This window comes from Mirounga leonina, unplaced genomic scaffold (genome assembly GCF_011800145.1).
Source record: "Mirounga leonina isolate KUSES-001 unplaced genomic scaffold, KU_Mleo_1.0 Mir_114, whole genome shotgun sequence".
Lineage (NCBI taxonomy): Eukaryota > Metazoa > Chordata > Mammalia > Carnivora > Phocidae > Mirounga > Mirounga leonina.
In genome coordinates this window covers 25,958,321-25,975,637 of record NW_023270265.1, presented here as the reverse complement: position 1 = coordinate 25,975,637, position 17,317 = coordinate 25,958,321, and the positions used below count along the sequence as shown (strand labels likewise).

Genomic DNA, 17,317 nt, shown 5'->3' with positions numbered 1-17,317 from the left:
CGAAGGTGCATGGTAGGTGGGGAGTGTCTAGAAATGAGGCTGAACTTGGGAGAGCAGGGACCCGGTCATGATGAGCTTTGTACAGTCCGCAGAGGGGTCTGAGATAACTTCTGCAAGTGCTGGCTGGGAACCCCTTGTGGAGCTTCAAGCAGCAGAAAATGATGGGATTTTGTATTTGAAAAGATTATTCTCGTTGCAGTGTGGAAAACAGAACCGAAGGCCAGGAGCCTGGTAGATGACCACGTAGGAAGGTGTTGCAGTAGTCCCGAAGGAAAGGTGCTAAGGGTCTAAAGTGGGCAACGGTGATCTCAAATTTGTACATTTCAAGCCTGAAAGGACAGTTTTTAAAAGGTTGATGCATTTGAAGGATTTAACAGTAGTGTCAATGATTTCCCTAGAAGTTCAGGGATTTTTTTTTGTTTTTTTTTTTTAAGAAGAGTAAATAAATTAATTTCATATCCCTCTTCTAATCCCTGGAAGGCATTTGGCAAAGGTTTCCTTGGACCCGAAAGCAGGGATCTTGTTTGTGAACTGCTGCCAAATCCTTGTGAGTCTGTTGTGAATATACAGCTCATTTAGAGCTTAGAGTAGAGGGGGTGTCAATTGCTTTGTCCTTGTGACCACTAACCACAGAATCACATTGTTCCCCCTTCCTCTCAAGAAGACTGTAGCAATTTTGGGCAGTGAGCCAGCACCCAGAAGCTGCTGCCTCATCTGTGTTTTGTATGTTACGGTCAGTTTGGGTGATGAATGATGGTTCTCCTCCTCCTCCTCCATCACCATCATCATCATTCTCATAGCTGATATTTACAAAATAGAGGAGTGCTTACTATCTGCCAGGAAGTGTATTAAATGTTTTATCTACATGATCAAACTTAATCTTCCTAACACCTGTAAATTACTATTACTGTCTCCAGTTTACAGATGAGGAAACTAAGGCTGAGAGTGGTGTGTAAGTAACTTGTCCCATGTCACATAGCTTGACAGAAGGTGGGGCCAGAAAATGAACCTAGTTCCCTTTTTATTTTAGAGTCTGAGCCCCCAACTGTTAAGAATATAGTTACTACTTAATATAATTTGGTATGATTTCTCTTTTTAAATTTGCTCTTTATTGTAGCTCTGCCCAGTACGGTCCATGTAATCAAACACTGTTTACTTATCCTCCATCTGCAGCCCGTAAAGGGTATAAAACACAAGTATAGAACATTTTTAAAACATGAAGCACAGGAGGGGCACCTGGGTGGCACAGTTGGTTAAGCATCCGGCTCTTGGTTTCAGCTCAGGTCGTGATCTCAGAGTCGTGATCCCAGGGTCATGAGATCCAGCCCCATGTGGGGTTCTTCCCTTAGCACGGAATCTACTTAAGACTCTCTCTCCCTCTCCGTTTGCCCCTCTTCCCTCAAATAAATAAATCTTAAAAAAAAAAAAAAAACAAAACAGAAACCATGAAGCACAGGAGAAACCATGGGGGAGGTGGTGCATGGGCAGAATAGGGAAGCTATTTAAATTTCTAACTTCTTTTTTTTTTTTTAAGTTTTTTTTTTTTTTTTAAAGATTTTATTTATTTGAGAGAGAGAATGAGATAGAGAGAGAGCATGAGAGGGGGGAGGGTCAGAGGGAGAAGCAGACTCCCCGCTGAGCATGGAGCCGGAAGTGGGACTCGATCCCGGGACTCCAGGATCATGACCTGAGCCGAAGGCAGTCACTTAACCAACTGAGCCACCCAGGCGCCCTTAAATTTCTAACTTTTTTCAAGGCAGTATGCCATCACTATTTTGCCTCAAGTATAGCAATTGCTGAAATAGGAAAGACACTCAATTTAAAAAATTGAGAAATAACTCACAAACCATAAAATTCACCTCTTAAAAAGTATACAGTTGAATGAGGTTTTTAAAAGTGCATTCACAAAATTGTGCAACCATAGCCACTATCTAATCCCAGAACATTTGCTTCACCCTATGCTCATTAGCAGTCATTCCCCCATTTCTTCCGGCTGAGACACTCATTTTCAAACATATTGCATACCAAAGCACATCCTAAGGTATGAAAAAGATTCTGAGACTATCTATCCACAATCCCTTTCTCTTTAACACAGATAATAATAATAATAGCAGCCAACACCTATATAATGCTTAGTATGTGTAAGGTACTATTTCTAAGTGCCTTATGTATATTAACTCATTTCAGTTTCACTATGACCTTAGGAGGCAGATTCTATTATTAAACCCATTTTACAGAGGAGGAAATTAAGGCACAGAGGAGTTAAGTAACTTACCTCAAATCATATAATTCTAATAAGGGATGGAGCTAGGATATAAATCTGGGCAGTCTGGTTTTGTAGTCTATGCTCTTAATTATTACATATGTTTTAAGCTGATTGTATTTATAGTTGAAAATGATATGAAGACCTTGAAAACATTATGCTGAATGAAAACAAAAACAGTCACAAAAGACTACATGCTGTATGATTCCATTTATATGAAATGTCCAGAATAGGCATATCTATACAGAGTATTTATAGAATAGTAATTTACAGAAAGTCAATTACTGGTTGCCTGGGGCTGGAAGTGGGGTGGGGGCGGTGGGGAGACTGTTGGAGGGAAATAGGAAGTGACCGCTAATGGGTATGGAGTTTCTTTTTGAGATAGTGAAAATGTTCTAAAATTGATAGTGGTGAAAGCTGCCCAACTGTGGGAAAATACTAAAATACATTGAATTGTACACTTTAAGTGGATAAATTGTATAGTATGTGAATTATAACTTAATAAACCTGTTTTTTAAAAAAATGATATGAAAAGAAACAACCAGAATGATCTTCCTTAAAATACCTTTGTTTTCATCTGAAGAAAAATTATATGTAAACACACACAGACACACACTCCCCCACCCTTTTCCCCCACTTTTATTTGGGGGTGCTCAGTCACTTGCAACCAGTTCTGATTCTAAGCATCTGCTTCCCTACTCAAACATTTCAGATGCTTCCAAGTACCTAAAAAATCAAAGTCCAACCCTCCCTAACCTGGAAGTGAGGCCTATGAGACCCCATACAGCTCTGTGGAAAAGAATAGCATGATCATTGGGAATGTGACTATTATTTTGGTATATAACTTAAAGCAGTTCAGTGTGTTCAATCATTCATTCTGCAGATATTTATGGTGGGCCTGCTATGTACCAGGCAGTGCTCTAGGTGCTTGATATACATCAGTGAATAAAATAGACAAAAAGAATCCTTGCCCTGTAGAGTGTATAAGACATAAGGCCTAATCCTATAGGCTTTGTAGAGGAGGTATTATTTGAGTTGGATCTTAAAAGATAATAGGAGTTTATCCAGATGATAAGAGTTATGTGTGTTTGATGGAAGAGTGAGGTGCTCAGCTGGTCCATTCAAAACATCTAGCATCTATATTGTGTCTTTTTTTTTTTTTTAATTTTTAATTTTTTGGCTGTGTAACAAATAACTTTAAAATCTCAGTGGTTTATCCCAACAACCATTTACTTTCATCATCCTGGATCTGAAGTCTGGCTGCAGTTTGGCTGATCTAGGCTGGGCCAGGTAGAACTCAACGGGCTTTCATTTGGGTGCAAGTCTCTTTCCCCTTGTCTTCATTCTGGGGCCCTGGCTGAAGGGGCAGCAGCTTCCCAGGGCATGCTCATCTCATGGTGGGTTATTAGAGCACAAGTGGACAGGCCAAACCATAAAATATGGTTTAAAGCTTCTGCTCATGCCCTTTCCATGGCACTCTATTTGTCAAAGCAAATCACATGGCCAATTCCAACAAAAATATGACATTGAACTCTGCCCACAGTGGGAGGCATCCATAGTGTTTGGATCCATAATTCTATTATAAAGTGATGAATTTTGAATAACAATTTGACCTACAAGAGTATATGTTATAAACACAGGAAATAGCTGAACAAGGCATATAGCTGAATACAGAGGTGAAGAGACATGGGGATGAAAATGACTTAGAAGTTGTAAGGGTATGTCAAATGTGTTGCTAGAGGATTGGAACAAATGGTCAATTTTGATGCGCCTCTGATCCACTGATTCACTGATTTCTTGGCTTGTTTTAGTTCTGTGTTGCTGCTATCAATTTTATTTCACAGCCCTATGGTGTAAAGACGTTGACTCTCTATTTATTTATCTAAGTCATACTTTACCTATTCTAAGTTCCCTTCTGCCTCGCTGTTGGAAAATTTAATTTGGGGCATCACTGGAGCCCTTCCTTCCCTGCACCCAGTAGTATCAGAGAGATTCCTGGATCTACATGGTAGAAACCTGGAGGAAGCTGTGTCTTCAGGCTACGGTGGTTGCCTCCTAATATCATGGGAAAACCTACTGTTCACATATACAAAATTCAGAGAGTTTAAAATTTAGAGTTAGAGAAAGATATTCTACGAACCGGAGAAGTTTAATACAAAACATTTACAAATACAAAATGCTATGAAATCCTTCTGTCTTTGATGGAAAAACCAGTGTCAGCCTTATATTCTCACTGTAAACAACTCTAAACCTGGGAAAAACATGAGGCAGCTGTTTTCAGGCATTAAACAATAGGCAGCACAGGTCTGTGATCCTTGAGAGAAAGGAAACACCAGGTGAACCCCATATTCACCCTGGCTCTTTGCCTGGGGACATTTTCCCAACTACGGCCCAAGGAAGTGGAGCAATGGTCTCATTGAACAGAGGAGGAGGAGATCAGAGTTTGGGGCCATGAAGAAGGCTGATTTGTAGGACAGGGTACAGGAAGAGAGGGAGCAGCATATGGTATAGGGGACAGGAATCTGCTCGAGGATTTCCCTCAGTTGCTTGGCCAAGGGCCAGGCTGGGCATGCACAGGGCAAGACTCTGTGAGACCTGACACAGAGTGACTGCTGTGGGGCTGAGAGGTGAACAGAGACTGAGGGGGGCTCAGTGCTCAGCCCACCTCACCTGAGGGAGGCTCAGTGCTCAGCCCACCTCACCTGAGGGGGGGCTCAGTGCTCAGAAATGTTGGAGTTCTAGTCCAGCCAGAGTGAGAGACCTTGATGAGCACTTAAGGCATTCATTTGGGACCCCAGAGAGGACAACTTTAGGAGAGAGAACAACACCCTAGAGTAAAGGCCCTACCTTAAGACTAGGGACAAAAACCAAAAGAGACCCACCCAATGTGGCATAAAACCAAACCTAACAGGATCAAAAGGATCTTCCGGTAATTTAACTGCTTATCAAATAAAAATTCAACACCCATTAAAGGAAAGCAACATAATCTAGGCTTTGTGTACAGCATTTCATCCACAATATTTAGCATACAATAAAAATTACTGAAATACAAAGAAGTAAAAATATGACAAGCAAAAATGTGACCCATACTATAGAGAAAAAGATATATGATGGCCCAGATGATGGATTTAGCACACAAAGAATTTAAAGCAACTGATGTAAATGTGTTCAGATATTTAAAAGAAGACATGGACATAATTAATGAATAGATGGGGAACATTGGCAGAGAAATGGAACTACTAAAAAGAGTCAAATGGAAATCCTAGGACTGAAAAGTAGAATAGCTAAAATAAAGGTTAACTGGATGGATTTATGAGACCATGAGAGACATGCAGAAAAAAGAGGCCAGTGAGCTAGAAGGCAGATAAATAGAAGTTATCCAACCTAAAAGCCAAGAGCAAAAAGGTTGGGGACACGGGATGACAAAGCTATGAGACAATATCAAGTAGTTGAACATATTTCTAATTGGAGTCCCATAAAGATGGGAGGAAAGACAAGGAAGAAATTATATTTGAAGAAATAATGACCACAATTTCCCCAAATTTCGCGACAAATACCAACCCACAATCCAAAAAACTCTGAACCTCAAACAGAAAATACGAAGAAAACTACACCTGAGCACATTGTCTCACCTGCTGGAAACCAAACTTAAAGAGAAAAATTTAAGAGTAGCCAGAGAAAAAAAGATACATAGAGAAAGATATGAGAGTGAAAATGAGAGTGAAATAAAAATATTTTCAGATAGGGGCGCCTGAATGGCGCAGTCAGGTTGGGCCTCCAACTCCTGGTTTTGGCTCAGGTCATGATTTCAGGGTCATGAGACTGAGTCCCATGTCAGGCTCTGCACTTAGCTTGACGTCTGCTTGGGACGTCTCCCTCCCCCTTTCTTCTCCCTCTGCCCCTCCCCCCACTCATGCATTCACACACATGCGATCTCTCTCTTAAATAAATCTTAAAAATATTTTCAGATAAACGAAAGCTGGGAGCATTTACTGCCAACAGACTTGATACTCTAAGAAATGCTAAAGGATGTTTTTTAGGCTGAAGGGAAATGATACCAGAAGGAAACTCAGATCTGTAGAAAGGAATAAAGAGCACTAGAAATGGTAATTATATAGACAAATGTGAAAGACGTTTCTTTCTTAATTTATTTAAAAAACAACTGACTGTTTATAACAAAAATGGCATTGTATTATGGGGGTTATAATATATTGCATCAATTATTTATTGCTGTATAATTATCTCCAAAGTTAATGGCTTAAAACAATAAATATTATCTTACCGTTTCTGTTTGTTGGGAATTCAAGAGTGGTTTAACTGAGTAGTTCTGGCTCAGTCTATCATGAGTTGCCATCAGGATGTTGTCTGGGGCTGCATTCATCTGCAGTCTTGACTGGGCTCTAGGATCTCCTTCTAAGATCTTACAAGGCTGTTGACAGGAGGCCTTATTTTCACCATGTGGTCTTCCATAAAGCTGCCTGAGTGTCCTTACAACCTAGTCTTGGAAATCACACAATATCACCACATTCTATAGTTTAGAAATGAATCACTAGTAAAGCCCACAATCAAGAGGAGAGGGATTAGGTTCTTCTCTTTGAAGGGAGCAGTATCTAAAAATTTGTACAGATATTTTAAGACTACCACAAATATGTAGAGGAAGTATATATGACAAAAAGAACACAAAGGACAGCATGGGGTGGTAAATGGCATTATACTGTTGTATAGTTCATACATTGTATGTGAGTGGTATGATATGAGTTCTAATTAGATGCATATTGTAATTCCTAGAACAACCGTTGAGAAATCCAGAGGTATAGCTAAGAAGCCAATAGAGGAAATGAAGTGGATTACTAAAAAATATTTGACTAGCTTGAAATCAGGCAGGCAGGAACAAACAAATGGGACAAGTGGAAAACGAATGCCATATCAATAACATTAAATGTAAATGGTCTAAATATTTTAATTTAAAAGTATAAGTGATCAGACTTAACTGTTTAAAAGAGAGGTATTTTAGAAATAAGTCAGAGAAAGACAGATACTGTGTGAACTCACTTATATGTGGAATCTAAAAAAAGCCAAACTCATAGAAACAGAGAGTAGAATGGTGGTTGTCAGGCGCTGAGGAGTGGGAGAAATGGGAGGTTAGTGGTCATAGAGTACAAACTTCCAGTTATAAAATGAATAAGTTCTGGGGATCTAATATACAGCATGATGACTATAGTTAACACTGTATTATATACTTGAAAATTGCTAAAAGAGTAGATTTTAAGTGGTCTCACTGCAAAAAAATTCTAATATCGTGAGGTGATGGACATCTTAACTAATCTTATTGTGGTCATCATTTTGCAATATATACACAAATCATCACATTGTGTACCTTAAACTTACACAATGTCATATGTCAATGATCTCTTCATAAAGGTGAAGGAAAAAAGAGATGTACTTCAAATATAAAGGCATAGATATGTTGAAAGTGAAAAAAAAAGTAGAAAAAGATAAACCATGTAAACTGTAAGGAAAAAGCTGGCATGGCTATATTGATGTCAGAGAAAGTAGACTTCAAGGTAAGAAGTATTAAGATAAAGAGGGACATATTGTTTTGATAAAAGAGTCAATTCATCAAAATGATTGAAAAATTCTAAATGTGCTAATAACATAGAGCTTCAAAATACATGAAGCAAAACCAACAGAAGTAAAGAGAAGAACAAACAAATTCCATTAAGAGTTAGGAGTTTAATACCCCTTTCTCAGTATTGACAGAGCAAGTAGATAAAAATCAACAAGGATCTTTATGATCTGAACGCCACCATCAATCACCTTAACCTAACTGACACTTATAGAGCACTGTTCTCAACAACAGCAGATGTGTGCATAGAGCACTCATGAAGATAGAACCGTATGCTGGGCCATAAAATACCTCACTGAATTTAAAATAATACAAAGTACATCCCCTGACCACAACAGAATTAAACTGGAAATTAATAACAAAGATCACTGGATATATGGAGCATTTGGAAAGTAAACAGTGCACTTCTAAATAACCCATAGTTAAGAAATCATATGGGAAATTAGTCTTTTTGGTTGAATGAAAGTGAGAGCATCATATCAGAATCTGTGGGATGCAGCTAAAGCAGTGTTTAGAGGGAAATTCATAGCTTTAGATGCTTATATTGAAAAAGAAGAAGGATTTAAAATCTATTGTCTAAGTCTTCACAGGAATGAGAAAAAGATGAAAAATTAAACCCAAGGTCGAAGCAGGGAAATAACAAAGATTAATAGAAGAAGAAATCAGTGAAACAGAAAAACAATAGACATTTAACAGTGCCAAAAGTCAATTCTTTGAAAAGATCCACAAAATTAATAACCTCCTAGCAAGACTAAGAAAAAAGGAGAGAAAACAAAAATTTCCAATATCATTACAGATCATACAGATATTAAAATGTTAATAAGGGAATATTATGAACAACTGTATGCCAACAAATTTGATAGCTTGGATTAAATGGACACATTTCTTGAAAAACACAACTTACTAAAACTGAAACAAGAAGAAATGGAAAATTTGAATAGCCCTGTATCTGCTAAAAGTATTGGATATTTAATTAAAAACCCTTATTTTACTGATGAATTCTATCAAATATTTAAGGTTGAAACCATACCAGTCTTACATAGACTTTTTCAGAAAATAGAGAAAGGAACACTTCCTGTTCTTCATGTGGCTAGCCTATCCCATATACACAAATCTAACAAGGACATTTAAGGAAAAGAAGATTACAGACTAATTCTTTGGGAACATACGTGTAAAATCTTCAACAAAATAGTTGTTTTAAATAGACACTACCAGAAGTTTCCATATATACATTTTCCTTTCAAAGTTAGTGGTTCTAGTTTCTATAAATGGCAAGTATTTGTTTTTGTTATTTGTTCATATAAAGCTGCCGGTCCCTGTTTCCATGGTGCTTGGATGGTGGTGCTCTTTGAAATGAGCTACGTCACCCACCTTGAAAATGGTCTCAGCTGCTTTTAACACCGATTGGACAGTTTCTTTCCTCCCTATTTTTTCTTCCTCAGAATCTTTTGTTTTTAGAATTCCTTTTCTTATCCTTCCTTCTGAAATACCAAGAATATTTTATAAAGTAGTCTGAGAAACTACTGTCTTTTTAAATCTTTTTCCTTAGCAAAAAACTAGCTTGTACTTGAAACAGATAAGGAAAAGAAACAAGATGCCTACCTTGCAGATCTTTGTAACGTTTATGCTCACAGTTTGGAACACTGGGTTAATACATTTTCTTGGCGTTCCCTGGAAACTGTCCTAAAAACTGTTCTCACACATTCGTGGTGCTCCTTGTTATCTGCAGCATCACCCGAAAGTTTCATTTTAGTTTCATCTTCATCTGCACTTCTGCAACTGCTATCAGATGTGTTATCTGGGCATTTATTATATACACAGCATAGCGGAGCTGTGAATTTTAATGTATTGCTCAGCTGCTTAGCTCAGATATGTCCAATGTATTTACTTATGAGTCAGTAATTCATAAATTTCCACCCATAATTGAGATTCATGTGCCGTTTAAGAAATGGGCACCTGAGAGGATACTTCAGAAACTCTTAGGTTGACCCATCTGAAAATATTTCTTTAATGGAAATATCTTCAAACTTGGTAGATCCTGAAATATTAACCTTGGGACCTTCCTCCACCAGTATAATTTTGTCAAAAAGACAGAATTGATGTAGAGATAGATAAGCACATTTTTTAAAAAGTAGCTACGACTTTGTTTTAGATGAGAAGTATTTGGTTTAAATCCTGAAGTGGTGGACTGAAGGGCCTTTCCGTGATTGGCGGGAACTCTGATCTATATCCTGTCCGCCTGCCGAGGTTGCAGCCTTCCAACTTGGGACCAATTTGAAACAAGCAAAATATAATATAAATTGTAAGGCAGTTTATGATAGCTGATTCCTTTTCTACCTTCATTACTCTGATCACCCTAAGTCAGAGCAGGCTTTTCATTTTTTCTGTTGTCATCAGAAGAGCAGTAGGCAGAAGGTTCTGTTGCAGGAGGACAGGTTGGCCCAGACTGTACTGCTCAGCCTCGTGGGGGACTCCATGATCAAGATGGATTTTGCTTTTTCTCCTCATCCATTGCGGGGTCTCTGAGTAATCACCTGGCAGTGACTCTTGACCTTCTATCCAAAATGAACTCCAGTGACATAAACCAGAAGAGGAAACGCTGTTTTCCTAGCTTCTCTCATTTCCTTCCTGAAACAGATTGAAACTTCATTTTCTGACACCTCTGATCCCTTCACACAAAGCAAAGAGACTATTCTTTTTTAGCCCTGTATTGTCAAAAATAAGAGAACTGCACAGTTGCTTTTTGAAGTTAAATATTATTTCTCATTGCCAGGACTTGAAATCTTTAAAATGGATTCCCATTCCCCAAAGGTAATGTTTCAGGTAATGCAAGACCTAAAGAAATTTCCACATGCTCTTGAAAGCATATTCCTTTGAAGAAACCCATGCTGCAGAATCCTGACAGTGAAGACCCTCCTCCCCAGCTCTTGTCAGGTAGGCAGAGATGTACTTGTGCACGCCAGGGCTCCCCGTCTGAGGAGCAAACAAGAAAGGAGAAACAGCAGTCCTTTGCTACGGAAACCCCTTCAGAAATTTTGTTCTGGAATCCCAGAATTTAGACTTCTACTATGAATTGGGAAATATTAGGAAGAATTTTGAAAGTGTTACCAGTGCTTGTTCAAAGAATAAATTTTCAAAACTCTCATACAATGCGTCCTACTTTCCTGGTAGTAAAATAGATGGCTCAGAGTTTCAAAATGAGAATTTAGAGTTTGGGTCCCATTGGGGGACTATTGGGGCTTAATCCATCAAAAGTGGGGCTATTTTTTTAGTAGAGTGTTCCAGACATCAGTATCTTTATCAGTATTTTTTGAAGCCTTCAAAATTTACATCTCTAGCTCTTATCTCTCACCTGGATTTACAATGGTAGATTTAGAAAACTAATTTTATAGTTTTCTGTATTCTTGGTCCCCATTTTTTTTTCATGCACGGTCCTCAGAATTCCTGAAAATACCTTTGGGCATGTGTCCATCAGGGGCCTAGCAGAATATGGAAGGCACGCTCAAGTTGGGTCATTTGAGGAGGTCCTACTTAGAATGGAATGGACAGGTTTGGGGTATATAACAACCCCAGGCTAGCAGGAGAGCCACCCCAGGCCTGTAGGGGCAGGGAACTGGGAGCCAACTGATAGCCCAGCAGGGAAGTAGCCAGGGGAATAAATAGCCCCACCTTACCATCCTTCTACCTTCGGCTCTTCTGCTGTGTCACCTGTTGGCTAAACCCAACTGGAAGCCAGAGGCAAGGGGGCACCTTGATGCAGTTCTTGTGGGTCAGCTCTGAGGAGCACAGTTGCAGAGGGCAGGGCGGAGGAAGGTGGAGGGCAGGCCTAGGAGGGAAATGCAAGACATCCAGCACATGCTTTATTGTTCAGTGTCCTCCATCTGTACCAGGCTCAGCTCGTTTCTCAAAAGACTGCTTTGGAAATGACTTTTTAAGCTGTGTAATATCAGTATCAGGGTAAAAGTTGATAGTTTGTGATCTCAGGAGATTTTTCAGGAAGTACGTACAGACTTGTAGATATGTTGCTTATTAAACATGACCAAAGTTCCCCAGGCCTGCCTTCATGTCCTCTTGCTTGTATGACATACATTTTATTTTATTTTGTTTTAAGATTTTATTTTATGACATACATTTTAAAAACCCCTTGTTTACTGTGGGAAATATATGTAACATAAGAGATACCGTCTTAACCACGTGTAAGTGCGCAGATCTGTGGCGCGCAGCACATTCGCATTGCTGTGCGGCCATCACCACCAGTTTTCCATCTCCCCAGACTGACACTCTAGACCCATTTCCCCCTCACCCCAGTCCCTGGGAACCACCATTCGACTTTCTGTTTCTTTGTGTTTGACTGTTCTTGGTACACCATGTAGGTGAAATCACACAGTATTTGTCTTCTTGTGACTTAGCATAATGTCTTCAAGGTTCATCCGTGTTCTAGCATGTGTCAGACGGTCCTTCCTTTTTAAAGCTGAATGATATTCCATTAGTAGACTTTAGTGATTTGTCACCCGGTGCTCATCATTAAGTGCCCTCCTTAGTCCCCATCACCTATTTCACCCATACCCCCCTACCTCCCCTCCAGTAACCATCAGTTTGTTCTCTATAGTGAAGAGTCTGTTTCTTGGGTTGCCTTTTTTCCCCCATTATGTTCATTTGTTTTGTTTCTTAAATTCCACATGAGTGAAATCATATGGTATTTGTCTTTCTCTGACTGACTTATTTCACTTAGCATAATACTGTCTAGCTCTATCCATGTCGTGGCAAATAGCAAGATTTAATTTTTTAAAAAAGATTTTATTTGCGAGAACATGTTTTGGGAAAATGGTGGGGACTAAGCTAAGCTTCTTGGGGGCAGGAACTGTATCTTGAATGTTCTTTGGTACATCATGGGAGTACAACTGGATTAAGAGGTAGCTGTCACAGATAATTAGTTGATAGAAAGTGTTAAAATATCCTTGAGTCACTAAAAAATGTCACTGTAGATTTAAGAATCTCTCTGTCTCTCTTTTTTTCCTCTAACTGAAAGATAAGCTTGCATATCTCCTTCTGAGATTAATGGCTAAGTTATCTGCAGGTCTTTATTTTTCACTAGGTAGGGTAGATACTTTGGAATAGGAGCTGAGCTATTTAGGACAATAGAGGAGAGTTGAATGCTCCTGTCAGCCACCAACAGGATTAGAGAATAAATATTTGAAGAATAGCGGGTTAAGTCTGCATGGGAATTTGACTGAGTCCATTGGGCTTGATAAATATTTGTTAAGTATGTGAATGAATTATAGAAAACAGGAAGACCTTGTGAATTTTTAAGCAACTGAACAATATGTAAAAATCAACAGTTTAAAAGATTAACTAAGTTCATTGACAGATTAGTGGGGAGAAATAAATTGTATCTTTGGCTGAGAAAAGAGGAAAATGACTTAAAAACAACAACAACAAAATGTAAACGGATAATGACCCTTGTTAAGATCTATATGCCAAAGTGCTGGAGGGGAAAGTCTGTGGTTTATTTTGAAATGAATGCATCAAAAATAAAAAAAATATATTTGCAATGTGTCAAAAAGTAACATGGATTGATAAATGGATAAAGAGAGATGAGATGTGATAAAGTAACTGCAGTAAGATGTGAATGGTAGAATCTAGATGGTGGATGTGAAATTCTTTCAACTTCACTGTTGGAAAATTTTTATAAGAAAATGGAGAACCGAAGAGAAGAAAATGGAAGTCTAGAAGATTTCAAAGGAAGAGGGCGCCTGGGTGGCTCAGTTGGTTAAGCGACTGCCTTCAGCTCAGGTCATGATCCTGGAGTCCCAGGATCGAGTCCTGCATCGGGCTCCCTGCTCAGCGGGGAGTCTGCTTCTCCCTCTGACCCTCCTCCCTCTCATGCTCTCATTCTCTCTCTCGCAAATAAATAAAATTAAAAAAAAAAAAAAAAGATTTCAAAGGAAGAACCCAGTGAGGTTTAAGAGAAGTGATGCTTGCAGGAAAACAAAACAAAACAAAACAAAACACATGGGCACTGGAGTCAAACAGACCTGAATTCTGGTCCTGGCTAAGCTGTGTGTTCGCTAGAGAGTTTAGATATACCGCCCAGGGGTGGCACTGGGATTTGAACCCGGGCACCCTGGCTCTAGAGCCTTGTCTTCTACCTTGCAGTGCAGCCGTGATTCAAGCTTCTAGCCCAGTGTCTGGCACACAGTAGATTCTCAAATGGTAGCTGTTGCTATTCGTGTACTGTCAGCCGTAGAGAATGAAGAAGCCCACGGGAGTATTTGATCTGGAAGACTTATAGGACACTATTACACAAGCTGAAAGGTCAAATTGTTTGTGGAGAAGAGATGGTTAATTTCGTTTTAGATACGTGGAAGTAGAGATTTTGATATGAACAGTTTCGTATATTTTTCTAAAGCTTGGTAAATGATTTACTCACTAAAACTTCAAAAGCATGTTATGTGTTGAGCACTGCTCTAGACTGGTGAGCAAAACACAAAAATCTCTTCCCTCATAGGGTTCTATGTTCTAAAAGAGTTTGAAGAATTAAGGACCTTTCTATCTCAAATGCAGAATGGAAACGCGGGCATTCACCAGCGAGAGAAGAAGATGGTGTTTTCACAGCGGACTTCCCTGAGGTCCCTGACATCCTGCTCTATGGGCAGCCCTTTCCTCTGCTTTCTCTGATTTCCTCTGCAGTTCTTTTGCCTTCCATCTGGAATTGGTGGAACAGCTTATATAAGCTATTTATGTTTAAGTTTCAAAATATCTGTCCACGCCTCTAAAATGGCCCAGACAGGAACAATAACAGTTGCTTCTCACAGGGTATCCAGGGCAGAGAAGACGGAGATGAAATTCATGATATTCCACGTAAAACAGAGGACACAAAGATCTCCGTTCTGGACACACACACACACACACACACACACACACACACACGAATCCTGCACTTGAGCCAGGCTCGGACTCCAGCACCCTTGCAGGATGTTCCTCAGCAATTACGCACTCCTTCCCACAGGGTAGGAGGTCAGTCAGTAAAAGTATTCATTGAGCCAGACCCTCCTCTGCTTCTGAGTCATGTTCTGGTGCGGCAGAAAGGTTCTCAGGGAGAAGCTTTAACTCTTTCACATCACAGAGTTCACTTCTCAGTGTAATAGGGTCTCTCTCTCACATCCTAGAGATCTTATGCTAATTCTTTCTTTAACATTTCAGATAATGAGGTAATATATTTAGTCTGAGAGTGAGATGGAATTTGAGAACATGTACTAGAAGGAGGATAATAATATCCACCATGGCCCAGCCTTGAGTTGTGTTAATAATATGTGGATGGCTAAAAGGTTTGCAAAATATTATGCTTGTTTAAAAAAAAATGTATGACACCACCCTTACATGGAAATCTGACATCTGGCAACGTCAGCCATTTGGAGGACAGCCAGAAAATAAGAAAGGGGCCTCAGAGCACATGAAAAATAACTGTTGAAAAACTCTAACACATGTAGTTTACCACCACAGAAGAGTTTGTTAGCGTTTCCTTAGGAGCTTGTTTACTTTTTATGTATCTGGGAACTTCTAATAACTTGGGCGGCGTCTGTGTGGTCTTCTCTCCCCAGCAGAGAACAAACAGCAATCTAGAAAGAGGGTAGAAAAGCTGACCGAGGAGATAACTGATAGCAGAAAGACCCAAAAGTTATACAGTCCTGGTGTTATGCATCACTTCATGGTATAGTAATGTGTGGTCTTAATAATGAACTTGCATCCATCAGTCAAGGAATAAATTAGGTTCAGTGTCTTCCCATTGCAGAAGGCAGAGAGGTATATAATGTGTCTAGTTTTAAACGTGGTCAAAGCTAAACCAGGTTTTGACATGTTGAAATGGTCAATTCTGTGGTGTTTCTGTACTTGAAATAGCACTTTCTCTGGTGATGATGTATCAGTGAGACAGACTTGAGCTTGTAGCTGATTATGGAAATACTATTTAATAACCGCTAGCATTTATGAGCACCTCCTGTACCAGCCCCATGCTAGGTGCTTTCACACCAGCAGCATCTTGTCTCTTTGGGGACAGATCTGTGTTTCCATTTCCGTTCCATCTCTGACTTACTGCGTGACCTTGCACAGATTACATCACTTCTCTGAGCCTGTGTCCACATCTGCAAAATGGAAACCAATAATACACGATAGGATTGTTGTGAGGACTCAATGGAGGAAGTACGTAGAACAGTGCGTGGCACATAGTAAGTGCTCAGGAAATACTAGGCATTGTTGTAATTATTTTGATCAATATCATAATCCTCTTGATGATGAATATGAATGTATAATTATCCCCATTTTTCTGAACAGGAAACTAACCCAGAGAGTTTAAGGAGTATGTCCAAGGTGAAATAACTAATAAACAGTGCAGCTGGCGTTTGAACCTTGGTCTCTGACTCCAGACATCTGGTTACTTTGCATTCACATTAAGCTGCCTTCTCAGCATGTGATTATAATTAGACTTTTTACTTAAAGAAAATACATGGTAGGAAAGCGCAGAGGATGTGGGGAATGTTACTGGCCACTTCTCTTTTCCACTGTGCACCCAAGTCATCTCATTATAGAAAAAAGTTCCAGTAACACAAAGATAAGCAAATTTTACTCAACAGTACACATTACATATGCAGTGTTGAACTGGGTTGCATGATCCATTAAAATCTTAAAGGTACCCCACATTAATATATTCGGTTATTCATCATATGCCTAACATGTTTGTCCACATTACTGTTTTCTTAGATAATAAACTCAATGGAGCTATAACCATGGTTTGTTTTTCTTTTTAGCGCTTTTTGATATCATCATAGTTATATGTGAGATGAAAGTTAGAATCCTCATCGCTAACAACACCAGATAGATACTAGAGGTAAATAAAGGAGAATAGACTTGAGGCCTGGACACTCTGGAGAGTTTCAGCTTCTCCACTCGAAAGACCTAGGGAGAGAGGCTGCTAATCGTGGCTGATTGGTTACAGGTGAGCACATGCCCGCTAGTTCCTCCCCCCTTTTTTTATTCATTTTTTTTTTTAAAAGATTTTATTTATTTATTTGACAGAGAGAGACATAGCGAGAGAGGGAACACAAGCAGGGGGAGTGGGAGAGGGAGAAGCAGGCTTCCCGCGGAGCAGGGAGCCCGATGTGGGGCTCGATCCCAGGACCCTGGGATCACGACCTGAGCCGAAGGCAGAGGCTTAACGACTGAGCCACCCAGGTGCCCCTAGTTCCTCCCTTTCTGTGGCTTAAACACGTACTTAGGCTCCCCAGGCACACATATCAAGGTAAGAGACACATCAACTTAGCACAGCACAGACTCCATAACTGTGAGGATACTATGCAAGCCTGGGCCATGGGTGTCTTTGAGCTGAAAACACATTCTTGGTCTGGTGTGGTGTATGTACCAGATCTTGTCTG

General features: G+C 39.6%; 1 protein-coding gene across 5 annotated transcripts in view; it reads left to right on the top strand.

Moving 5' to 3' along the window:
- The window catches only part of DNMBP (dynamin binding protein), a 120,448-nt gene that overhangs the window by 38,947 nt on the left and 64,184 nt on the right, over positions 1 to 17,317 (top strand). The window lies entirely within an intron of this gene.